The following is a 27,761-nucleotide window of genomic DNA, read 5'->3' as shown; positions in this document are numbered from 1 at the left end:
CAGATTCTATACCAAACATCTTTTAGATTTTCTCCCTCCGTTTGTTTAAAATTAAGAACTTCATTCTCGAGAGATAAAGGAGTAGATAAAGGACTAGCCATAACGACAAAGCAAGCGAGAAACAAGCGAACGGAAAAGAGAGGGCGAATAAAACGGCAAGGGTGAAGTGGGGGAGAGGAAAACGAGAGGCAAATGGCAAATAATGTAATGCGAGGGATAAGAGTTTCTGATGGGTACTTGGTATGTCTTGACTTGTGTAGACTCGGCAACGGCACCAAAGATGGCTTGTTGTTGGGAGTCAAATCTTGACTTGACTTGGCGCGAATCTCCCCGGCAACGGCGCCAGAAATCCTTCTTGCTACCTCTTGAGCACTGCGTTGGTTTCCCTTGAAGAGGACAGGGTGATGCAGTAAAGTAGCGTAAGTATTTCCCTCAGTTTTTGAGAACCAAGGTATCAATCCAGTAGGAGATCACGCTCGAGTCCCATGCACCTACACAAACAAATAAGAACCTCGCAACCAACGCGATAAAGGGGTTGTCAATCCCTTCACGGTCACTTACGAGAGTGAGATCTGATAGATATGATAAGATAAGATATTTTGGTATTTTTATGATAAAGATGCAAAGTAAAATAAACGGCAATAAAAATAGCTAAGTGTTGGAAGATTAATATGATGGAAAATAGACCCGGAGCCATAGGTTTCACTAGTGACTTCTCTCAAGACCATAAGTATTACGGTGGGTAAACGAATTACTGTCGAGCAATTGATAGAATTGAGCATAGTTATGAGAATATCTAGGTATGATCATGTATATAGGCATCATGTCCGTGACAAGTAGACCGAAACGATTCTGCATCTACTACTATTACTCCACACATCGACCGCTATCTAGCATGCATCTAGAGTATTAAGTTCATAAGAACAGAGTAATGCTTTAAGTAAGATGACATGATGTAGAGGGATAAACTCATGCAATATGATATAAACCCCATCTTTTTATCCTCGATGGCAACAATACAATACGTGCCTTGCTGCCCCTGCTGTCACTGGGAAAGGACACCGCAAGATTGAACCCAAAGCTAAGCACTTCTCCCATTGCAAGAAAGATCAATCTAGTAGGCCAAACCAAACTGATAATTCGGAGAGACTTGCAAAGATAACCAATCATACATAAAAGAATTCAGAGGATATTCAAATATTGTTCATAGATAAACTTGATCATAAACCCATAATTCATCGGATCTCGACAAACACACCGCAAAAGAAGATTACATCGAATAGATCTCCAAGAGAATCGAGGAGAACTTTGTATTGAGATCCAAAGAGAGAGAAGAAGCCATCTAGCTAATAACTATGGACCCGAAGGTCTGAGGTAGACTACTCACACATCATCGGAGAGGCTATGTTGTTGATGCAGAAGCCCTCCGTGATCAATGCCCCCTCCGACGGAGCGCCGGAAAAGGCCCCAAGATGGTATCTCACGGGTACAGAAGGTTGCGGTGGTGGAAATAGGGTTTTGGCTCCGTATCTGATGTTTGTAGGGTATATGGGTATATATAGGAGGAAGAAGTACGTCAGTGGAGCAACATGGGCCCCACGATGGTGGAGGGCGTGCCTGGGGGGGTAGGCGAGCCCCCTGCCTCGTGCCTTCCTCGTTGATTGCTTTACGTAGACTCCAAGTCCTCTGGATCATGTTTGTTCCGAAAATCACATTCCCGAAGGTTTCATTCCGTTTGGACTCCGTTTGATATTCGTTTCCTTCGAAACACCGAAATAGGCAAAAAAACAGGAATTCGGGCTGGGCCTCCGGTTAATAGGTTAGTCCCAAAAATAATATAAAAGTGTATATTAAAGCCCATTAAACATCCAAAACAGAATATAATATAGCATGGAACAATCAAAAATTATAGAAATGTTGGAGACGTATCAGGTGTGCCCTTAATGAATTGATCCGTTGGCGGCTATAGCGAGATCTGGGTCAGAGTCTATCTCCCCATTCCTCCGGCGAGGTAGCAATGAGCTATCAAACGCCAATAGAGGACAGATCCTGTTGTCCGTTTGTTTCAGCACCACAATCTTTGTTCATTCCTACAGCATCTAAATCAGCACTGGGAGCGGTTCCAGATGCACTTTCAGGTGAAGTCACATCAGACATTTTCGAGGATGTTCTTGACATCAGACATTTTCGAGGATGTTCTTGCACATTGCTGGGGTATCGAAACCCGTGAAACCGGGGCTACTGCCATTTCAATCTGATTGAAGGGATGGCATTAGGTAGACAACAACCTCTCTTGAGCGCCGCCTTGATGGCTTTGTGAATGAAATTCGAGTAGATGTTGTTTCATCCCGTGTATGTCTAGAATCTTGTTAGGATTCGTCTATTCCAGGTCAGGAAAGAGCTTCTGTAAACTATCGTGATAAGCATAGCCTTCGCCCCGCAAAGTGCTATATCAATTGTTCACCAGGCTCAATTCATTAATGGCTTAGGGCCAGTCTTCAGTAAGTCAATCACCATCGGGTGGAGGGGAAAGCCCTACGTCAAGGTCAATGGATTCACCTACCCCAGTCTCAGAACTTTCTAGACTTTCTTACATGTGTTCTTCTCAATTAAGAGAAGGCATGCATCTACAGCAGTGGTATTATCTTCCTTTTTCTTTTTTCATCCTTGAATCCTGGTGTGTTGGTTAGTACCGAAGCCTCTTGGCTAGTACAGAGTTGTGGTTTGATATAGCTACTAGAGAACCTGGAGGCACTCTCTGAAAATAAGTATTCTTCATATGACATGTGAATAGACAACTCCTGGTATGCTCATTTCATTCCTCTTGGACCTAGATCTTCACTTTCAAAAGTGCAGAATTGATGTATCAAAGGCATTTCAAAGGAACAGAGGGTCCATCTTTGAACTGAGAGACAGTTGGTTTCAACTATGTCGTAGGGGTTGTATTCTTAGACTTGTCAGGCGGAGGAACCACCGTCCTGGGTATTGAGCATGTGAATCATGTTATTTTGTAGGAATAGAGATTCTCAACCATCATATCTTGTTCACCCTTGGCCATGTCTCCTTCCGAGAATGAGTTGGTTTGGGGAGATCATTAGGTTACTGAGATCGAAGTAGTGAGGCTGCTTGAGTGCCATCGAAACCCATTTGAAATTGCAATGACATATTGAAGCAGTAGTTCGTTCAGCACCCGATTAGGTATCCGTAAATAGTTCCTTAGCTCTTTTCTAGTTCGTTAATGACCTCAGCGGTTGAAATGGAATTGGATCCTAGCTTGTTAGTTAATAGAATCTAAATGAGATTGAATGGAAATGTTGGTAAACCGAGGGGTGCATCATACTTTTCAATAGATGTTGGGGTTCCTAAACCATAAGGATACTCTTTTCATAGAACAAGGCCTGCCAATCGATCTCCTAGGCTATAATCCAAGGAATAGCTTAACATGCATCTCCTAGACGGAAGTGTGCGACAATAACTTTGAGCTCCTGTATCTTTGATCCTTGATCTGAAGAGGTAGGCAGCTATGATAAAGAAGCCAAGGGATGAAGTGATTGTGGTTGGCGTGCCACATGGAAACTAGATAGGTGGAAGCTATTTTAGACGACCTTGCGGGTCATCCTAACATTGAAATGAAGCTATTCGAGCAGACAGTGAATAAAGCTATGAATGGTGGTAGCTTTCCGAGGCATAATGTCGGTCTGCACTTTTATTTTCTCAAACTTGATCGTCTCTAAATCAGAGGTCAACATTTCTTTGCAATGAATGTTTATTAGGTCTGGAAAACCTTGTTAGGTGCACTCGTAGGTGAGCTGAAAGCGAGGATTCATGTGTTCTTTCTTCTCAAGAAGACGGAATGATTGCTTGGTATGATATAGATTCTTAGCCAGGGGTTTGGTAGCTTATGCCCCCTAGTTTGCAACGTAGAGCAAAAATGGTTGAAACGGCTCCCATTGTGTGTGGGAATTCTGACTTGTTCATCGGGAAGTGATCTAGCTCCTGAGATACATGACATTCTTTATTCTTATCTTTTCCTGGTCTTCTCGGCTGGAATCTACAATCTACACCTCTCCAAACATAATATCTTGAGTACCCGGAGAAGTTCTCTTTGTCTCCGAGCTTTTATTCCTCAATCCACTTATTCGTTCCCTTCTTTCATATACCTCCCCACCAATAGATAGAGACAAATGGGAATAACTGAACCACGTCTACAAAATGCCAGTACCATGCAGTTGCTTCAAAGCCAACGTGATGCTTCTTGGTCAGATGACCAAGATATTGGCGAATACCACATACGATCAAGAAAAGAGTACCTATAATCACATGAAAACCATGAAAGCCAGTTGCTAAGAAAAAGGTAGAACCATAAATACTGTCCGAAATAGTGGAGGGTGCTTGGTAATATTCCATTTCTTGAAAGCCAGTGGATACTAGAGCCAGTGAAACGGTTGCTACTAAAGCGTAAACTGCTTGTTTTTCCTTCCCCGCGATAGCATGATGAGCCCAAGTTACGGCAGCTCCGGATGAAGGGAGAATAGGGGTATTAAGAAGAGGCATTTCCCAAGGATCTAAAACCCAAATCCCTTTTGGGGGCCAAATACCTCCGATCTCTACCGTAGGTGCCAAAGAAGAATGAGAAGAAGCCCAAAAAAAGCAAAAAGGAACATAACCTCTGAGACTATGAAGAGAATAGAACCATATCGAGGTCCTAATTGTACAGCTTTTGTATGATGCCCTTCCAACGTGGATTCACGTAGAACATCCCGCCACCATAGGAACATGGTATAAAGGAGAAATATTAGGCCCAAACTGAGAAGTGTTGCACCCCCTTGAAATGGGTGCATGTACATCACACCTCCTACGGTGGTTGCCAAAGCTTCGAGTGAACCCGAAATAGGCCATGGACTTGGATCTACCAAATGATAAGAATGCCTCTGAGATTCAATCATAAACCACTTTGCCCCGGTCGTATGTAAACCCCCCTTCACCCCCATCCCCTAAAGTGGTAAAGAAGGAGGCTCTTTTTTGTCTCATTAGGACAAACAAATAGGAAGGGATAGTTCTTTCATTGCATTGATAGAAGTGAGACTATCAAAAGATCTCTCTATTATTTAGAGAAAAGAGTTGGCGTGGGTTCTACCAACGAAACGAAGAAGTTTTTGATTGGTCTTTATCATTCGGAACCCTCTCCGTATTAGTAAGAAAAAACACACCCAGACTCTGACTTCAATGGTGGGAACAACCTCAGCACTCCGGCGTGAACATGAACAATCATTCTATGCAAAATTTCATGTATGATATAGTGGTCTATCCCTCGGGAGTGACATTCATTACTTTGGATTCTGTTCACGCGGTGATCTTCTCTTCTTCCAAGAGTACTACCCTTTACGTAGTCTATGTCTGGGGAGACAGGTGCGGTAGAGAGGTCCCCCACTTCGATTCCTGTCCCGTTAGCATCTCCGATCCGAGAGTTGGGATGACTCCGTTAGTTTCGGTCGGGAGCCGGACAGTAATGGACCTACAACCCTTGCTTGTGGACTAGCTGCAGAGCTAACCTTTGTTCTATTGGTTTGGTGGTTGCTACCAAGACGATTTCTTTATGCCCATCAAAGAACCTCGAGATGCTAATCCACGAAAAATGATACGAGAAATGCAAAAGAACTCAACTACGGAACAAGGGCGACCCGTGAAAATACCTCGGTTTCTTACTCGTGCCATTGAACTCTTTCTTGGCAACTTGGACAACTTATAACGATGTTTGTCCCGCATATCAGACGGAAGATCGGGTTACAAAATTTGAAAGCTTTCGTCTCAATTCATATTTTGCCGCGAGCAATCTACTTTTGTGATCTCGTATATTTCGTCACTTCTCCGGCATCTTACTTAGTTTCCCCCTCATCTTTTAGCAAAAAGCCGCTCCACAGTAGTGAAGTCTCATCTTTTGTATTGGCCGAAGTGACAATAGTCACATTGAACCATCGAATATGCTCGAAGATCTTGAAATGATCTTCTAGTTCCGGGGAGAATTCGGAAAACTCCATTTCCATAAAGAATTTGATGGAGTTTTCCCGTATTTCGACCGGAGAATCCAACATAGACATTACTGTAAAGATTCTGACCAAAAAATGGTACATTCCATGCCCTCGAAGAACGCTTTGTCGTGCAAAGTCACTAATATATCCAGTGTCTTTTTCGGACCCCAAGAATGGATTGGATTGAAACGACTTTCCTGCTTGAAAATAGGGGCCCCTTTGTGTCTGTATGAATCTCTGACCGCACAAAATCTCCATAGCCAATTTTCCAAATTGGATCCTGGAATCAGAGGCAGCTTTTGGTACTAATCTTATTTCAAACTATCCAGGAACTTCCATAACATTGGCGTGATTCAGTTTGAGCAACAGATCCTGACGTAATACATCTTCGTAATGAAAATAGAGTGGAAACATCATGGCTTTTCCGCTTTTTTGACAATGAGCACTGTGAACTATCCGCTTCAAAAAGGATAGTTGATCGAACCGAAATCGACGTCAAGTACGAGTTATTAAGCGCCAAATCAAAAAAAGTGTACTTCCTTTACGCTTGATGTAGGATTTACCTATTAATATGAAGTTCACTCTTCTGCTGACTTGAGTCCACAAGGGAAGCGAATGATTTCCAATTCTTCTTTGCTAGCGCTTGACTCCTATGGAATTCCATTAACAAGCTTAAAAGAAAGCATTTTATTTGGTTTTTGAGATACTAGTTATTTATAGGTTAAGTTTGATATTTCACTCCGTGGGTCGGCTAATTAATTCAAGTAATTCCTGGAGGGGAATCAATCGAAGAGATTGCCTGCCCATGCTACAATTCCTTACTCAAAAGGACTAGAGTGCTAAGCTGCCTTCCCGGCACCACCACTATAATGAATGGCTCAAACAAATAGGAGATGAGAATATAATTGATCCTTTCTAGAATAGAATATAAAGAGAAGCTTGTTCTGCCCATCTATCTAGAGAATGAAAAGGAACTAATGCCACTGATAGGAAATACATAGACCGTACGCCCACTTACCACTCTACCATTTCAATTCAATGACGGACTTCACCGATACCGATACCAAACCTAGCTTGAGAGAGATCGACCACAGACATGTGGTGAACGATACCGAGAGAAAGAGCACTGAAATGAACCATATCGAGCACAGGTCTCACTCTACAAGTCAAGTTCGATGAGCTCTTAGCGGACTTGTGCCTACTATCTACTAAGTGTGTGCTAGGGAAAGAAAGCAAGCTGAGTAGTTCTCACTCTGTCCGCTGACCAAGAAAGCTTAAAGAATACCGTAAAGTGATCACTGAAACCTCATACCGATTCGCCACGTGAAAGCGGGGTAAGGTAAGGCAGGAAAGACTGGCGCCGAAAGATATATATGTTTTGAAGAGAGAGATCTGCAGGCAAAAATCTTGAAGGAAGGACTGACTGAAGGAAGGAACAGACCGTAGCAAAAGCCGAAGAAGATGCGAATCAGGAAAAGGGAGACGAGTTCAAGTTGTTAGAAAGACCAGTGCCTGGAAAAGCAAGTCGGGAGGGGATCTGGATGTTCAGTGCTTAAAGAAAAAAGATAGGTGTTGCTCTGTTGTTTGCTTTGAGGTTTCCCCTAGTTGGGGAGACCGAGAAGAAAGCCAGTAGGAAGGCGATTCGAAGTCTAGTGTTAAAAGAGATAGTTGCCCGCCTCTTGATGGAGAATTGAAAACATCCCAACGTATCTTTCACTAATTAAGTAGTAGTGAGGCGTCGGTACGTCAACTGGAGAAGAATGCTTGCTTTTCGTATCACTGGTGTAGTGATTGACACCGTCTTCGCATATTGAACAACCTAAGAGTGGAAACACCTTAATCGCTTCTCCAAGCTTATCTATATATATTTCTCGATGGAAGCAGAAGGAAAGGCTTAAATAAGGTGACAAGAAGAGAAACTTATTAGTTCGTCGTAGCCAACTTATCATTCCAATGAGAGGTCGAAGTACGATAGAAGTTATTGATACAGATTTAGGCGAGCAGCATAGCCTGGCAGAGCCAGAGGAAGAAGTCCGTCTTGTTAGCGAGTTAGCGAGTAGTTTCCTTTAGACGATTTCCGCAAGCATACTAGCTTTTCACAAACGTAGAGAAGAACTCCAATCGGGCTCATTTGGTTGTCAGGGATGAAACATCCATGGAAATAAGCCCCTAGGTGGAGTTTCCCTCGGCACAAGGGATCCATGGGAGGGATCGTCCCAGGTGGGAAAACACCTCTTCTGCTATTTGGACAACACAAGAAAGATAAGGGAAGATCAAAAAACGAAAATAGATCATGAATCCCAGAATAGATCTTGGGGGGCAGGAGACGACTGCTAGAGAGGGGAGAGGCGGAAGAAGCACGCCTGGCAGAGCAGGGAGAGGCGGGAGCACTCGTGATGGTGCATTCTTCTCGGTAGCCGGAGGAAGTAGCACGGCCGTCGCCCCTGCGTCGTCGCCTCTCTGTCGTCATGAGAGGATGGAGGGCGAGGGTTTCTCCCCCGACCTCGTGACTAGTGGAAAATGCTCCCAAGGAAGGGCGGTGGAAAGGGGCCGGGGTCCCTCCCATCTGGAGAACCAAATGGCCCGGTCGGCTCCTCGGGTTCAATTCGGCCCGCGGTTTCCTCGGCCAGGGAAAGGGCGGAGATCCCCTCGGGATCCCTTGCATCCAAACGAGCCCTAAATGCCTCCGTGAACATGGTTGCGTCACTATCTCTTCACATCTCCTGCACGCTGCCCTTCCCAAAGCAGCCGCTCTTTCTTGCGATATTCGTTGTGCTAAGTGGGCCGATGTTAAACCACAGATGGCAAACGAATATATTACGGTGAGGTTAAATGGGCTTCTTGCGCGAGAAAGGTACGATTAACCATAAACCACCGATTTTGTTACAGGAATAGCAGCCCATGAGGCATCTGGTCCACTTAGTGCTATTTAAAAGTATCTGACGGCCAAAAAATCGACCATCACAAAATGATTCAATGGTTAGGAATGGTGATGGCCTGAAAGGGCAGGAAAGATGCTCGGTTATAATGTATCTAAATATATAGATACTCCATCATGGCCCCCCTCACCTGGGCCCTGGGTCGTCGCCCCGTCGACCATACCCCAGGGCCAGCCCTGACCGTACACGAAGGCCGATTGGAAACGTACAACCACATAAGCAGCATGCCTACATGGGACGCAACTTGCAACCAAGACCTATACAGACGGGACGCACGAAGAGCCAACAACGCCCGCATGGCATGCGGTAGGGGACGGCCAGGGCAGCGCATGCGCTGCCTTTGCCGTAACGTGGTGCATGCACGAAGCTAGGGCAGCCATGTTGTGGATGGAGGCGAAGTGGATGCAGATGTCTCGATCAGATCATGGCGGTGACGGCCGGCGGATGCGCGGACGGTGGCCGTTCCAGGCCGCCGAGTCAGAGAAGGCGCCGGTGTAGTCGATGCCGAAGTCGGAGTAGAGGCGCGCAGAGGTCGACGGCGGCGGCGGGCGACGCAAACCGATCTTAGATCAGAAAACCAAAAAGAAAGCACTGATCAAGACGACCAGCGAGAGAGAGAGAAAAAACACCAGATCAAGGATCGGGAAAAAGACTCTCTAGGGCAGCCGATCAACACGACCGGCGGACGAACCCTAGGTACGGGTGGCGCAGCCCCCGGCGGCGGTCATGGAGGCCGACCGCCCCAGGGGTGGCGCGCCGAGCGGAAGCGACGGGCGGCGGCTAGGGTTGGATCGGTTAGGCCGATACCATGTTAGAAGGGAGAGAGAGGGATTGGTGGATTGTCGTTGTATTGCTTGAGCCTCGTGGGCATATATATAGGAGTATCATAATCTACTTGGAGTACAAGACAAGCCAGAACAAATCCTAGTCTATCTCGCCTTTCCTAATAATCAATATACTCAACAGAGAGTAGTGACCGCGGCAAGTAGAAGAAGCACCAGAAATTCGACATCACCAAGGTGAGATGTTTAAATTGTAAGGAGATTTCGAATCTGATTGTCTAGGGCCACGTCGGGAGAATGCAAACTTTGCCCAACAGGAGGAGTAAGATGATCCAGGGTTGCTCATGTCGAAAGCATGTGAATCGACGCAGAGAGAGGAGGAGGTGCCCGTGCAGGTGTTCCTCAATGAAGAGAAAGTGGTACCCAAACTCACTGGCGGCCATGACACCTCTTGGTACTTGGATACAAGAACCGGTAATCACATGACAGGGAATTCCGAGAAATTTGTTGGACTGGATCAGTCACTGCATGGAAAAAGTGCGTTTTGGGGATGGCTCTGCAATGGAAATAGTTGGGCGTGTAGCAGTGATGTTGCAATGCCTCATAGGAGAGCACCGGATACCGTCAGTGGGATGAGAACGGATGCAGGTATTCAGGGGAGGACAGATGTAAGGTACCATCATCAAGGAGCTACACCATCACCAGCCTGAGCCATCCAACACCGAACATTAGGGTGTTCATTGTCCGTGGCGAAGTAGGAGAGATGACGAGAGAAGACTCTGGTTCGTCAAGCATGCACAGAGAAAGGAGTGACATGGCCCCATAGAGTGACTCAGTAGAAAATATCTCTATCATGACTGGTCATTGTCCATGGCGAAGTGTAACTGGAGGTCACACACATCAACAAGTTTAGCGACAACAAAGGACCCAAGCAATTGCCGGACATTGATTGTAGGAGCCTCACATGGTGTTGAGAGGAGCTCACCGGGTTGTCGAGCGGAACAACATCACGAGAACAAGTATATGGCAGCACCATGACGATGAAGGCACTGCCGCCTAAACCCAAATAAGACCACAAAAGGCGGACACAAGGGGTAGCATATGGAAGCTCCACAACACCAAGAAGTGTCAATGCTAGGCCCCAAGTAAAGCAAATCACCATCAACCGCCAGCCGGCCACACAACCTCCACCTTCAGCCACGCGCAGCGATGAAACCTGTCATCCGGGTCTTCGAGATAACACCTCCAAGAATAAATTGATGCCAAAGACACCACCGTCACCCGATTCGGCAAGCCCAATCATAAGTTTTCATATCGATACCACGGCAAGAGATTTGTGGGTGCAACGGCTCCATGACAACACCTTGGCAAGGAAAACGACGTCCACAAACGCCATTGTTGCCGACATTGACATGGCCAATTCAGAGTTTGTGAGTTCAGGTACAGAAATCCTAATTGTGCTTCGTACTTCACTTGTTTAATAAATTAAAGTTAACATAAATTCTAACACAAAATAATAACCGCAAATAGTATAGCAAGGTTTACAATTTTTTGCAAATGCGGAATTAGCACAGTGAGAGATCGGGCCATGAAATTAAACACACAAGGCTAGGAAAGTTACTACGACCGAGCAAAACATGCTAGCCCCAAAGGTATCTCGCAATCTAATTTCATGATTTCTTTCCAGCAATCTCTGACTTCAGCATCATGGTATTAGACAATGCTATATAGGGCCACAGGACAAGAACAGAGAATGACCGCAAAAAAAAAGAACAGAGAATCAAATTTCAGCCAATGAGGTATTTCGGCCAACCACGAATCAGGATAGCACGGGACGAACTATCCCTATAACTCCTTGTACTTAACGATGGACTGTGCCTTGTAAAGTAATCCCCTTGGAACTAACGTTGGGTTGTGAACATCTAAGCTGTTTTCTTTGTAATCACCAAAGCATAGTGAGATTCTTTCATTCTATTGTTAGGACGGGTAAACAAATGTAGAATAAACAACCCACCACTCCTTCATAAACCTCCCTCCATCCATCCCTCAAAACCAAATATCATGTATGCCTTCTTCTCGAGCAACTTCCCTGACGCTCCTATCTTGATGGCTTAACGGGTGATATTACAGACCTTGTAGCAATTACCTAGTCCAACACTACACTTCATATGCTCTGCACATCACACTGTATCCATGTGGATGTTGCAGCGTTTCTACCTCCTTTTCCTCGCCCTCCTAGTCTTGCCCCTTGCCACCAAATGTGACGTCGTCTGCATTGGCCATGGCAATCCCACGGCCAGCAAAAACCTTGAGGCAAACATCCATGAGTTTGTGGCCATCCTCCCGAACAAGACATCCTCCGCTCCTAGCCACTCTTCGGAACATGCGACAGGGGAATACCCTGAACGCATGTACGCTGTGTCACACTGCCACAACGGCACGAACTCCTCGTTCTGTCGAGCCTGCATCAGCTTAGCCCTCCAAGAGGCACATACAGTGTGCCCTTACCACAAGGGTGTTGTGTTCTCCAATGCCAACTGCTCTCTCAAGCTTTCTGCTCTCATTTACGCTACCCCCTGAGAGTGGGACGACCACCGCAAAGGTGAGCATATTTGGTTTCTTGAGTTTTGCTTCGGTACACCCCCTTAAAAGTTAACACGAATCGTAAAGTTACTTAAAAGGGTATTCTTATATATTTAGGATGAACTAATTCTAATCCCTACTTTACCGATGCATCAAACTAGAGATTAGAATAATCTACTATTTTATCGAAAAAAGGTATCTTCTAGTCTCCATCTTTAATCTGCATCGAAATCTGTAAGCTTTTCTAACAGGGTGTACCGAAGCAAAAACTCTGTTTTCTGATCCTTTTTAGGCAATTCATGCTTCTTAAGTTATTATCAGCCTCGAGTCTTCAGTAGACTGTAAACCACGACGTAAATTAGGGTAACAAGGCAGTCACACGTTCTAGATATGAGGGTTTAAGAGTGGAACTCACACTTAAGTGTAAATTTACATTTTGGAAGTTCAAAAACGCACACAATTTTTTTATGCCCAACCGCATGTAAAATTGGTTGTTAACATCTGTATGCAACTACAGAAGTTGATGAATACATGAACAAAGGCTAAAAGATTGCAAAGTTGTTGCCTAGGCTGATTCGATTTAACTCTACTAAAATGATTAATGTGATTATAAAACTGATACATTACACAAACACACACAAAAGGGGAAAAATAAATAAACTGAAACAGTTGCATGTTCAACCTTTTTCAAGAATTGCTAGTCTTTTAAATAGTTTGGATTGCTCCGCTTGCTTACAGAATTACTAGTTGATTCAAGTCATCAGTTAATTAAAAAGCACGGTATTGTTTTTTTCGAAAAGGGGATATCCCCGGCCTCTGCATCAGAAAGATGCATACGGCCACCTTTATTGCCAAGCAAAATAGTTCGACAGTCGTCTCAAAGTCTCAACAGAGTACAAAAAGAGCTCAAAAAGAGCTAAAGATCAAAAATAAAGCCACAACCAGCTAGCAAGATAAATATAGGAAAACTAATTGCCTATCTTATTACATGACCGCCATCCAAACCGGTTGAAAATAACCCGTGCTACCATCTCCCATCGGATAGACCCAGTAACCAAATGCTCCCTGGCCTCCGTCGGAGTGAGTAGCGACCACATACGGATCAACGCAGTGGCTCGGAAGATAACCTGCAAAAAATGAGTATTTGATGCTCTGTTAAAAACCAAATCATTTCTGCAATTCCAGATAGCTCATAACAATGCACATACTCCTATGCGAATGTGTCTCGTAGTTTGGGGCTCAACCCCATCAAGACACGTCCCAAATAACGTGTTGATATTATTCGGAGGAGTAATATTAAAGGCTATGTGTACAGACTGCCAAAGAATTTTTGCCAAGGGGCAATCAAGAAAGAGGTGTTTGATGGATTCATCCCGATCACAAAAGCTACATCTAGTGGATCCATTCCAGTTGCGTTTTATCAAGTTATCCTTAGTTAAAATGACTTCTTTGTGTACAAACCACATAGACACTTTAACTCTCAAGGGTACTTTGACATGCCAAACATTCTTCGAGTTAGGAATAGAGCTAGAGTTAATAACATCCAAATACATGGATTTGACCATAAACTCGCCATTCCTAGTTAGCTTCCAACACAACTTATCAGGTCGTTGAGCCAGTTGAACATCCATCAATCTTCTCACAAGATGGAGCCAAGCTTCCCAACGGTTTTCGGCTAGCGCTCTCCTGAATTTAATATTTAGAGGCGTGGACTGACATACTGTCTCAACGGTTGCATCTCGCCGTTGGACAATGCTATTAAAGAGAAGGATATTGAAGCGCGAGGGGCGTATCCCCTAGCCATGTATCCTCCCAGAATCTCGTAGAAGTACCGTTCCCAATAACAAATTTTGTCCGATTAAAAAAGACTGATTTAACTCTCATCAGTCCTTTCCAGAAAGGCGAATCCATCGGCCTCACTGTCACCTGGGATAAAGTTTTGGAATGAAGGTACTTATTACGCAGAATCTGAGCCCATGTAGCCCCGGTCTCACTAGATAGCTTATATAGCCACTTGCTGAGAAGACATTTGTTCTTCACCTCAAGATTCTCGATACCGAGACCCCCTTGGTCCTTCGGTCTACAAATAATGTCCCATTTAGTGAGTCTATACTTCCTCTTCAGATCATCACTTTGCCAGAAGAAGCGGGACCGATAGAAATCAAGTCTTTTCTGAACTCCAACTGGTACCTCAAAAAAAGACAGAAGAAACATGGGCATGCTTGTAAGGACCAAATTAATGAGAATTAAACGGCCTCCATAAGGCATCAGCTTGCCCTTCCAGCATCCCAGTTTTTTCTCAAAACGATCCTCAATGCTCTTCCATTCTTCGTTTGTTAGCTTACGATGGTGAATTGGTATACCCAAATAAGTGAAGGGTAAAGCCCCCAATTCACATCCGAACAATTGCTTATATGCCTCTTGTTCCTCATTGGCTCTTTCAAAACAGAACGGTATTGTAGAATTTTATTATGTTCAAGTGAGTCAACATATCCTCGCAAAAAACAGGTGAGTCAACATATAAAATTTACTGTGGGAACGTGTTAATATGAATATATCGTTGATATGATCATTTTGAATCGAGTAGAAGAAGAAAGCATCAGGGCCTGAAGTACCGCACCACAAGCATGGCTGCAACCAAAACTGAAACAAGTGTTGAGAAAATAAAGAACTGCCTATCTAAAGGAACAGCAAGAGAAAATGGAGAAGATCAAAGACCTAAACCACATGTGAATTAAATTATTGACTAATTGGAAGGAAATATAGTGTTCATCTGCAGTTCTGCACTCATGAACTAGCCCAATGGCTGGGTCGCAGTGGCCGGCCGGGTGGCCTATATCTTAATATACAGGCCATGCCTCGTCCCCATTAGTTCTTGTTTTTTTCCATCTGCACTCAAAAGTCAATTGAAGCTTTCTGTATCACATAATTTACATTTCTGAAGGATTCTTTGTGATGAGAAGGGTGACTACAGAGAGGTCATCATGGCTATGGTGTTTCAAGTTATCGGGTTTGCGTGGCTTTTTTTCCTGCTTCGGCAGGACTATCGTGATAGGGAAAGACGCTCTATGATATAAATGCAGGCGTTCTAGCTCTCCTCCATCTGAAGACAAATGATTGATCAGCTCGGCTACAATTTTCAGCTGCAGCGCATTCTATGAAGAAAATGAGTAATACTAATACTAATAAGATATAAGTGAAGTGCAGACTGTTTATGAGACAAACTAAGTGAAAGCTCAAGACTGTGTTTTGTTCAAACTCATGAGCTTTCACTTAGTAATTTGTCTTCAAAAGCACATAAACAGTTTGTAGTTATCCACTTCACTTGAATGGAGAACGCGGAAACAGGCGTGGAGCCTTAGAGCTAGGAACGGCCAGCTGGTGGGCGAGACTGAGACGTAGACTCTTGTACTCTAGGTGGTGTTGGGTGGAATGTGACTCCCTGTAACTTGTAATTCTGTACTATCATCATCTCCTTAATGAATCATCATGCAAATCTCATGCGTGTTCCTGAAAAAAATGTTGCTGACTACTACTTGTACCACCAAATATGCATATGATGTAACTCGCTTCTCCAAATAGTGCATTCAGCTCTAAACCATCGAACTCGGGTAGGGTGCACACTGTTCGCACAAAAATGACATCGAGTAACTATTTTCTATTTCAAACGCGGGGATTCCTGTAACTCGTGGAAGCATTCTGTGCAGCAAACGTTATATACTCCCTCCGTTCTAAAATATAGTGCTTTCTCTATTGTTGTGCTTCAACTTTGACTATTAATTTAACCAACGAGACCGACTACTGCGGGAGCAAAAGTTATACGAGTGAATTCGTATTCAAAAGAAAATTTTAATTATATAATTTTTTTCTCCCGCCACAGCCAGTCTTGTTGGTTAAATTTATGGGCAAAGTTGGACCTCGAAAAGCGCGAGCGCACTATATTTTGGAATGGAGGGAGTAGTTGGTTCATAGTTCGGCAAGAATCACATCAACGTAACCGAACCCCCTCGTCCCCGTGTTGTATGGGGTACCTGAAGCCGTTTTTGTCCCCTGCGGCGTCACCCCTGACGACAAGGGGGAGCCCTAGCATCTGCTGCCACTAGGCCCTCCTCCATCCCCTCCTTTCCTACCGGAGCGCCACCGGCAAAGCCCGAGCGGGCGTCAGGGAAGGTGGCGGCAGGAGTTTCTCGCGGTCGTGGAACATGAGGAGGCTCGCCTAGTGATGCGGGGTGATGGTGATCTGCGGAGCTCGGCGGAGTGTTGTGAGCGGGTGTCAGGCATGGAGGTGTGGTGGCATGGTATTGCACCGCGATGCTGGGCGGGCACAACAGGGCGCGCTCGTGGTGGCGGCAACTGTTGGGTGAGTGCTTGGCCCAGATTTGGCGGCACTACAAAGGCGGGCGACGCGGTGGCCGCCTCTCGCCGACATGGTTCTCGGGTTGTTGCGGCTGCATTAAGGCTACGCGTATCAGGTATGATCTGGGGTTTTGTGGGGCTGCTCCGGATGTACGTTCTAGAGGTAAATATACTTAGAACTTGCGCACCGCGGACTTAACTGAACCCCCTCGACCCCCGTGTCGTTAGGGGTACCTGAACCCCCTTGTCCCCTGCGGCACCCACCCCTGACGACAAGGGGGGGCCTGGCAGATGCTGCCACTAGGCCCTCCTCCATCCTCTCCTTTCCTACCGGAGGGCCATTGACAAAGCCCGGGGAGGCGTCAGGGAAGGTGGCGGCGGGAGTTTCTCGCGGTCGTGCATCAGGAGAAGGCTCGCCTAGTGATGCGGGGTGATGGTGGCCTGCGGCGCTTGGCGGAGTGACGTGAGCGGGCGTCGGGCAAGAAGTGTTGTGGCGTGGTGTTGCACCGCGATGCTGGGCGGGCACAACGGGGCGCGTTCGTGGTGGCGGCAACTATTGGGTGAGTGCTTGGCCCAGATTTGGCGGCGCTACAAAGGCGGGCGACGCGGTGGCCGCCTCTCGCCGACATGGTTCTTGGGTCGTTGCGGCTGCATTGAGGCTATGCGTATCAGGTATGATCCGGGGTTTTGTGGGGCTGCTCCGGATGTACGTTCTAAAGGTAAATATACTTAGAACTTGCGCACCATGAACTTGTACTTTGATTTTTATAATATAAATAAGACAATTATTACTATGCAAAAATAAAAATTAATGCATAAACTTGTAACACGCACGATTGGAGTCACTGAACTTGCACCATCATGTAAATACGGTCACATTTTTCATATACGAACATATTCGAGAGCAACTAAGTAAAGAGTGTTCGTTATCCGCCTCCTCAAAGGTCACTTGAAGATGCGCTAAGAGCGCGGCAGCCGCCGCCACGTGTCGCGCTCTGGGCGCTTCCTCCGAATTTTCTTTTTTCATTTTTTTTGCACGCGTTTTCGTCTTTTTCGATGGCTTTTTCCCGGTTTTTCGGCTTTTTGGTTTTTCATTGGTCTTCCTTAGCTTTTGGAACAAAAAGATCGGAAAAAAATTACGCGAAAAAACACGTACTTTTTTTTTTCCTTTTTGCGAGAGGCACGGCCGTTTCTCTCAGAAACGAAAAAGACACATTTTCTCCTTTTTTTTCTTCCGCGAGAGGCAGGGCCATGCCCCTCGGAAAAGGAAAAAAACGTGTTTTCTCTTTTTTCTTCTTTCACGAGATGCACGGCCATGCCTCTCAGAAATGAAAAAATTATGTTATTTCTTTTTTTCGGTGAGAGGCACTGTTCTGCTTCCGCGAGAAGCATGCTTTTACTTTCGCGGACAGAAAAAAAATTCATTCTCTCTTTTTTTTCTTCCGCGAGAGGCATGGTCGTGCCTCTCGAAAACGGCTTACGGAAAGGGGAAAAACGTGCTCCTGTTTCTTTTTTTGTCTGGTATTTTTTTTTGTTGTGAAAAAAAGCTCATCATAACCTATCAGCATGCGTCTAGTTTTGAAGATCTTGACGCGAGAAATTCAATAGTAAAAATGGTTCGAGATTTGGATGCACGGTGAAACAGATAAATCATTTTGAATAAACGGATTTACGAAAAAGGAAAACTCCCAAGTTGCGACAAGTGACGCACATATAACACACCACTTATCATGACCTGGGGAGGTGGAAGTGATCTTTGGAAGGAGTACTCCTTAATTAGTGATTTCGGACGCGTTCGCTATTTTCTTTTATTACTCACTTTTCTGCACATATTGGCTTGAAGAAATACCTGCCTAATAATAAAGGGGATATTGTTTCTGGCGGTATGTCACCAAAATTGTCCAAAAATTGTAAAATATTACGTACCGATGCCATCTATAATCTTTTTATGGGTATAATGCAACATAAGTGACAAAAAAATGTTTCACATAGAGGAATCCCCGCCTAGGCCAGCCCATATAGTAGGAACCTTCTACACTACGCTCTGCGCGCTGGCGAAGACACAACGCGCCTGTTTGGGCCGGCCCATGTCCGGTCGGCCTGTTTTTAAATTTTCGTTTTTTTCGTTTTCCTCTTCTTCCTTTTTCTACTTTAAATAATTCAAGACGTTAAAAATTTACGAAAATTAAAAAAAATGATAATTAAAAAAATTCAAAATATAAATGTTTGTGGATTCAGAAAATGTTTGCGATTTAAATAATTATAAATACAGAAAAATTTCGCAATTTTGAAAATAAATATTCTGGAAATCAAAAAATTTCCATGCTTTTTATCTAAAGTTTGTGTATTAAAAAATATTAGTGAAATTAAACAGAATTTTGCCAATGAATTGAAAAATATCCTAAAATTCAAATATTGTCCGTGACTTACAAATAGTTTGTTGATTCATAAAATGTTCGCTGATTCAAAATATGATCATGCATTTGAAAAAATTTCATTAAATCTAAAAAAGGTTCGTGAATTTCAAAAATTGTTCCACCAATTTGAAAAAAATGTTCATCGATTCTAAAAATGTTCGCCTATTCAAGAAAAATGTTTTAATGATGAAAAAAATTAAAATATGTTTGCAAATAGTATAAAATGTTCATGAGTTTAGCAAATGTTCGAAAAACTGTAAAAAGGTTCACAATTTTAAAAATGTACACGATTTCATATATGTTCACGAGTTTAAAAAAAGTTCATGATTTTCAAAAGTTGTTCACGGTTTCAAAAAATGAGAGTCATAGTGTATCTCGGTGATACAGCAAAATGCGGTCATGGCCATTAAAGATTATGATTTTTTTTCTCCCGTTACAACGCACGGACCTTTTACTAGTAGAAAAAAAAAATACTCCTGGGGGATTTGAACCCTCAACCTCCCCGCAATTAGCACAAGTCACTGACCATAGGAACATGAATCAATTGTTAAGAGAACTTTGATAAACAAATCTTTAACAAATGCTCGCTCAGGTCAGCAATAAAAGAATAAAGGAAAACTAAAACCCTATTGTGTACTAGCACATGATGCATCATACATATGAATTTTTTTTGTGAACTTGCAACACCCATTGTATCTAGAGTTTGGAACCGAAAGTACATTCAATTTATTCCTACTAGATTTTTTTAACTTCATAGCAATCAATGTTTATTAATTCCTTTAATGGATTAAAGGCTAACTTATTCCTACTAAAATTGCTCAATCGCTGTTAAAAAAATTTCTGACATTTGGCTAACTTATTCAAGATTTACCTAACCTTGCTGCAAGACCCATGGAATTCTTTGGATAATCAACATTTGGTTGTATTTTTTTCTATGAATGAATGATCATGTTTCGTACGGACGAAAGCAACTTTAGCCAAATGTTATTGCATGTTACTCCTAGTTCTTACCTTAAGTCTCAAATCTCACTGCTAGCATCATACTCCCTTCGTCCGGAATTACATCTCGCTCAAACAAATATATCTAGCACTAATTTCGGATAGTGCTAGATATATCTGTTTGAGCGACAAGTAATTCCGGATGGAGGGAGTAGTAGTGTTTGGACATCAGAATACTTTGGTTTGTGCAGTAAGAAGATTTATACATTTATAAACCAAACTGAAGCATTTCTAGCAAAGTTGCTAAATCTCACCGCCTTAAAAAACCCGGGTATTATAACAAATAGAGAGCAGCCCGATTTATTTTAGATAATTGACTAAAACAGACGGCAAGATCCCATTCTAGCATATTCCCTAAATCTCCCTCAATACTAAAAAAATGTCAGAAACATTTTTAAAACGCAATGTACATTTTTTCAATCAATTTTTTAAATTAGACATTTGTTTAAATGTCATGTACTTTTTCAAAATGCGTGTACATTTTTTTAGTTACATAAATATTTTTACTACAATGTTTACTTTTAAAAAAATGACACGTACTTTTCCTTGTAACACATAAACATTTTTAAATGTCAGAAACACCAGAATATAAGTTATTTTTTTACATAGAAGAAAAGAAATAACAACATAATATGTTTAGTCCTTGTGAGGATATCATGTGTCGTGGTAGTCTGGTTGTTATTTCACAACATTACCACAAGGTCACAGTTTTGAACCACGGGTATACCTTTTTTATGGTTAGATTTCGTCTTCAAAGTATTATTTTTGGTGCGCGTTCATAGGATATAAATAGATCAGAGTTGTGCTATCTAAACATTAACCCCGGTTGTAATATGATACGCATGCTTGTTCATAGTATTTTTTTTAAAAAGATAGCAAGAACCATACCTCTTGAGCAAAGGAACAGTGCAGGAAAAAACGATTTGTTCAACGCTAATGGCTTTACTTTTGGTGAGCCACCTTGGAGCTACGCAAAACTGCTTAATAGTGATGGAGCTACGTCGAATTCGGGTGAGGAGGTGATCCGTCATTTTTTTCCTTTCGTGGCTGCTGTGTTGGTGCCGGAGGCAGGTGACATAAGTTGGTGTTAAGTTCAGCAATGCTCTGCTATCTTTTCAGTTTTGTCATGTTGGTCTTTACGTGACTTGTACTTTATTTTTCATGATATGAATGAGACATGTATTATCATGAAAAAAAAACAGTGCAGGATAAAGCGGCCTGTTACAAACATACCGATGCATGTATCCGCATGATGAGGACAAAGTCAGTCAAGTTTGATATAAATTTGCCTTAGATCATCTACAGGCGAACCTGTCAAACACATCTCAAACGCCCAGGAATACCTTCCTGTCGCTTCGATTCTTTCCCTGCGCCATGTTGCGTCTGCCATTGCTGTCGTCGGGTCGACACGGCCGATAGCTGCCACCGAAGCTGGCTGAGTGGCTGGGCCCCGTGAGCATTTATAGGTGGTCCCACGATTTCAGAACCACCAATGACTCGCTAACGGAAAATTGTGCGGTTCCAGTTGGTACCGGCAACCCGCTAGCCTATCAATTGGTGACACCTCATATCATATATTAACTCTTATGTTGTATAAAAGATTTTCACTGTTTATGAAATATTAGTATTTCAGTAGCTGGTCCACCACCAGAGTACTACTTTTGTCAGTCTAGCGGGCCTGGAGTACTACCTTTTGTGAGACAAGGAGGCGTATGCATCAGTCTCTTCTCTCTCCCTTGCAAACAAATCCATAGACTTTATTTCATAGTAGCAAATTAAAAATACTAATATCTTTTGAACCATAAGTTCGTATTTGAAATAATTTATATATTTAAATTCTTAATGCTAAGACCTTTAAAACTAGACCGATCTTCGATACATTTCAAACACATTTAAATTTCAACATTTCACATTTGGTATGTGGACTAACACATTTCATTTCAGAAAATGTGAAACAAGCCAATAACATATTTCAGAATTGCGAAATAGCAACCACCGAAAGTGAAATTATAATGTATCATTGTGAAACTAATTATTCGAAAATGTGAACAGTGTATTTCACTTTCTCTGCTTACTATTTCACAATTCAGAACCAACATTTCACTTTTCACCGGCTTCTTTTGAAAAAATAACACCTATTTCAATTGTACATTTCTCAAATAACCTGTTTCACTCTTTTGTAATAAATTGTTTCAGATTTTCAAATAATTTGCTTCACAATGATAAATTATAATTTCACCTTTTGTAGTTACAAGTTCACAGTTCAAAACCTAGATTTCACTTTACAAAGAGTGTTTCACAAAAAACATATATTTCAACTGCACATTTCTCACATAAACTATCTCACTATTTTGAAATAAATGGTTTCAAATTTTAGAATAATCAGTTTCATAAATGATACATTATAATTCACTTTCTGTGGTTGCTATTTCATAATGCAGAAGCTATATTTTTCTTTTCAGTGTCTTGTTTCATGAAAAGCACATCTATTTCAGTTGCTTATTTTCTAAACTAGTAGAATGCACGTGTGTTGCTACGGGCTATGATGCATATATAAATAAATTAAATAAATAATTAGGGTTATCTTCAAGGTCGAAGCTCATTTCTCCCTCATACGCTCGGGCGTGTTTCAATATTAGACAAGTGCCCAGTAGGCTCCCCAGAATTTAAACGTCTGGATAGTCCAGGCTCCCCAAATCCATATCATATATGGGGGAGAAATATGGATGTCTGGACTATTTCTCCATGTTATCTCCAACACACAGACCCAACAGCAAAAACCCCACTCCACGGCACACCCTTCCCTTTTTTCCTATCAGACCCTCCATTTCCTACTCGATTTTTCGTCATACTGGGACATTTCTCACTTGAGCCCTCACTTTAGAACCAGATGATGTTCACCTCACCTCCGCGTGCGTTTCAACATGTATGAAACTTTTTATATTTACAATATAATAGAGCGGGTAGAGCTAACATATACTATTAACACAAAACAACAAATAACTATAGAGCTAATTCTCAAAGGTCCATTCAACTTTGCAAATTAAGACTGACTTGTAAAGCGAGTGGCAACTTGAACATATTCCTCGTCTCCAATAAGCTTCACCTCTAGCCCACGCAACATTCACTGCTAGAAGTACTTATCGTTCTTCTCTTCCTCTTCCTCTTCCTCTTCCTTCCCTACATCTTTTATTCCTAGCCTCTTCGTCAATCTTCGTTGGCGCCAACAAACACCACGTCAATATCAGTGTGTTCGTCAATGACGTCTCATATTTTCCTTCCTCCTTCTGTGCTAGTTTTAGTTCTCGATCCTACTTTTTTATAGGATACTCTTCCTTTATTTTTTCGCTTTATTTTCTGGAACATTCTTTTCTTCTCCAACACAATGGATCATTTGGCTACTTTAATTCTTTTTCCTTCTTATTCCTGTAACACTCTTTCTTTCTACTACAAAATGAACCACCTGGCCACTGTAGTGTCATGATGGGGGAAATATCTAGTACTCCCATCCCTAGGGTGTTCCCGGTGCTCCAAACTCGGTAGCACATTTTAAAGTGTTAAAATTATGAAAAAATCCAGCACATTGACACAACATCAATGTATGTTGTTAAGAAAAATCAAATCAAAATTCAAAACATTGCTTGAGATACAAAAAATGACAAAATAGACATCAATGTGGTAATGGGCCTAATCTAAAGCCCAACTTAAGTTGTGTACTATTTACTGTGGAATTTGTCATTTATGTTTCTCAAGCTATGTTTTGAATTTTGATTTCAAATTTTTTGACAACATACTTTGATGTTGCGTCAATGTGCTGGATTTTTTTTCAGATTTTTTTGAATATTTAGAAATGTGCTACAGAGTTTTGGAGCACCGGGAGCACCCTAGGTGTGGGAGTGCCAGATATTTTCCCTGTCATTATGTCCTCGCCCGTGAAAGTTTCAGCAACCGTCAGCGTGTGGACATACTGCAGAGCAGTGTCAGTCATGCATCTTGGTGAACGCTTGGTTGCCCATGTCGCGAGCGCATATGGTGGCCGTTTTATATGGTGCTCGGCGACACTGATAGCCTGTTGACCGTCCTTGTCCATGAGTGATTTCAAAATGATTCAGCGCGATTAACTGTCTACCTAACTCTATGTATTCCTAATTAACTGACTATTAAATCAATTAATTATCTGGATAATTGGAAAAAATCCCTTCGAATTTCTTGACATTTGAATGGTACACTTGATTTGAGAATATATCCTGGCTGGCTATCTGTATGACTGACAAGAAATATAATATGATAGCGTCCACAAACACATGTACGTGGAGGTCCGATGACCCGCCTTCCTCCACGGCCATCCTCGACGCGAAGCTCCCGCCATGGCATTCTCGAGCATTGCATCGGCGTCAGGCCCGAACACGGCGTCCCTCCGCAGGGGCGCGCGGATGGGTACGCCCATAAGATTTTTTTATTTTGTTAGGAAACTTGTGATTGTCAATTAATAATAGAGATAATGTTAATAATAAATTATATAATGCGGTATTAGCCATTTGTTATTGAGGAATATCTTATTTTTTGGAAGGTTATCGAGAAAAATCTGTTGTCTCTCTTTTAGGAAAGGTGATCTCAGATGTATGGTATGATTTCTGAATCCTTTTTTATCTATTATTTCTGACTCAGCACCTACCAAAGTAAGCACGAAACCGTATCCCTCTTTAATGGGATTTGGATTTTTAATGGGAGAGAGAAAAATTCAGTCACAGGGGTGATGAGAGGTGAGGCGTAAAAAATGTGACAAAAATTAGCCGATGGTAAAAAGCTACCAACTCCCCTTTTAGGAGTAGAGATTCCTATTTCTAATTGTCTACATGCTCAATTAACTATCAGCATAATTAATTAATTTCATTAATAACTCAGTATTCAAATTGATTCCATGCTAAAAAATTCCTATTGAAATGGACTTAATTAATTGCATAAATAATTAACAATCTGGTAATTAATTGCATTAATGACTTGATTATTGTTTTGGCATCCGGTTTTCAAACTATTTTCACCGTTGTCCTCGAAGGGGCGGTCAAAACCTTTTATCGTGAGTGCTTGGTTGTCCTCGAGCGCCTGTTGACCTCACTGAATATTTGACAATTGTAAGCGTATGGACGTCCTACATAGCATGGTCATCATCCATCTTATCGACCGCTTGGTCGCCCACATCAAAAGCACGTGGTGGCCGTTGTCCATATTCGGAAGCACTGCTCGGTGATGTCACTGAAAGGCCACTGACAGTCGGTGAGAGCTTGCTGGACATCCTCACCAGCGAGCGCTTTCAAATTGTTGGACACGCTTGACTATTTGACTAGTTAATTAATTGCGGGATAAATTAACTGCATGCCTAATTATCAGAAGGCCGAATTAATTACCTACCTAATTAATTAATTGCCCGCCAAATTGGAATAAAATTCCACTTCCAATTATCTACAGGGCTAATTAAATGTATGTCTAATGAATTAATTGCATAAGTGGCCTCGTTTTAAAACTGATTCTGTGTGAAAAATTCTTATTTAAATGAACCAAATTAACTTGCAGCCACAATTAGCAATCAAGTAATTAATTACATTAATGGTTTGATTTGTGAATTGATTCTGCAATTGGTTTCCAAACTATTTTCGTATTAATGACCACGTATGAACCAACCAAACGACGTACGGACTCCTCCATTAGGAGTAGAGATAACACATTTCACTGTTTACAAATTAAACTATTACACATTTTTAAATAATCAGTTTCACAAGTTGACATACTTTGTACGACAGCTGATACGAAACAAACTACTGCTGCAATCGGTTTCCAAACTTGTACTTGAGAGTCGTTGGTGGTTTTGAAATCGTGGGGCCAACTATAAATGCTCGCGAGGCCCAGTCACTCAGCCAGCTTCGGTGGCGGCTACCGGCCGTGTCGACCCGACGACAGCGGTGGCAGACGCGACGTGGCCCTGGTGAAGAACCGAAACATTGGAAATTTCTGTTGTTTGGTCTTGACTTCTGCGCAGTCCCATAGCTATCTGTTAATTGACTGGACAAAACGGAGAATTTATACGAGGTCAAAGTCTTGTGAGAGCAAGTGTAATAATGTACAGTCAGCAGGCTGTAAGGTTTAAAATATTATATGTTTGCTGAGTTGGATGAGAGAGAAGAGGAGAGAGAAGGGAAACGGGCTGCAGATTAAGAGCCGGCTACAGCACATGCTCTAAGAAACAATGTGAGATTGTAAGGTGGGTCATCCATTAGTGAAGTAGTACTACTTTGTAAATAGCTATTATACATGTTGGCTATTTGGTTGACTATAGATGATGTGGCAACTTCATATAGCCTATTGTTGGTTATACTATTAATCATGCTCTGATGACATGGCCCGTGCATGCTTGGCTGATTGCTAACCATAAAAACTCTTCATGAAAATTATAGCACTCTTGACTCTTCCATGATTTGGTCCAAGTAGGAATATTGATGAACAAAATATCTTCTGGTGTTTGTGCATGATCACATGGGTTTTTCCTATTTAGACGGGTCATTAGTCCTCATTACTTACCACTGGCTTTTCATGGCTGTTTACAACTAGAAAAAAAGTGCAACTGTATTTTTTTTATCCCGCAACTGTATTTTTTTATCCCTTTTATTTTCGGGAGAGTATATTCCTTGGCATTGGAATTCAGGCGAAATAACACATTCAGATTTGGTACCCATGTCCATGTCTGAATTCAAAGTGGCAAGAAATAAAACTTTCAGCACTGTAAACACCAGAAATGTTGATGGCGGTGCTATCTTTGCAGTTTTCAACATAGGAGCTTCATTAAATTAAAAACGTGTGACAACAAGGCAGATGCATCATCTTCTTAGTCTTGTAGGATTTTCTTCAACGTGTCTTGTATTGACTGGCGCCTTTCATTTACAGGAAGCACAAGGAATGGAACTGTTAGAATTTTAGCCATTGCAGTGCCGATAGACCGCCATCGGGGAGGAGTCCCATCGCGTTGCCCCTCGTCGCAGACACTTCCATGGCGCTGCCTATGAGAACTCCCCTCCACATCCGCTTCCCCTGTCATGGTACACGCCGGGACCGCAGGGCACCGCTCCCCTCGGCCTCCGCCTCCCCCACCGCTTACATGCTGGGAACCGACAGGCGCCGCTCCCTTTCGCCTCCGCCTCCCCAGTCGTGGTACACGCCAGGAACCGCTCCCCTCCACCCCGCAACTCTTGTGACTCGATAGTGCGGGTGTGTGTGGTAGAAATGAATGGATAAGGGGGGCTGGGCTGTGGCATTCGGTCCCTGGCGATCCAGCCCGAACGATTTTTAAAAATGACATGGCAACCTCTATTCTGTGATTCGTGCTGGAATAAACTGACGACGACGAATGTTGGGGAACGTAGTATTTCAAAAAAATTGCCTACAATCACACAAGATCTATCTAGGAGAAGCATACCAACGAGCGGGGAGAGTGTGTCCACGTACCCTCGTAGACCGAAAGTGGAAGCGTTTAGTAACACGGTAGATGTAGTCGAACGTCTTCGCGATCCAACCGATCCAAGAAACGAACGTATGGTACCTTCGCGATCAGCACACGTTCAGCTCGGTGACGTCCCTCGAACTCTTGATCTAGTTGAGGCCGAGGGA

At 42.7% G+C, this 27,761-nt stretch overlaps 2 pseudogenes; both read right to left on the bottom strand.

Moving 5' to 3' along the window:
• Positions 1-4,114: 4,114 nt before the first annotated feature.
• Positions 4,115-5,229, bottom strand: LOC123049164 (cytochrome c oxidase subunit 3-like; annotated as a pseudogene).
• A 647-nt stretch (positions 5,230-5,876) lies between these two features.
• On the bottom strand, positions 5,877-6,497 carry LOC123049165 (60S ribosomal protein L5, mitochondrial-like; annotated as a pseudogene).
• Positions 6,498-27,761: the final 21,264 nt, after the last annotated feature.

Source organism: Triticum aestivum, chromosome 2D (genome assembly GCF_018294505.1).
Source record: "Triticum aestivum cultivar Chinese Spring chromosome 2D, IWGSC CS RefSeq v2.1, whole genome shotgun sequence".
NCBI lineage: Eukaryota > Viridiplantae > Streptophyta > Magnoliopsida > Poales > Poaceae > Triticum > Triticum aestivum.
Note: the sequence above shows the minus strand (reverse complement) of the source record. Positions and strands in the feature narration are given on the sequence as shown.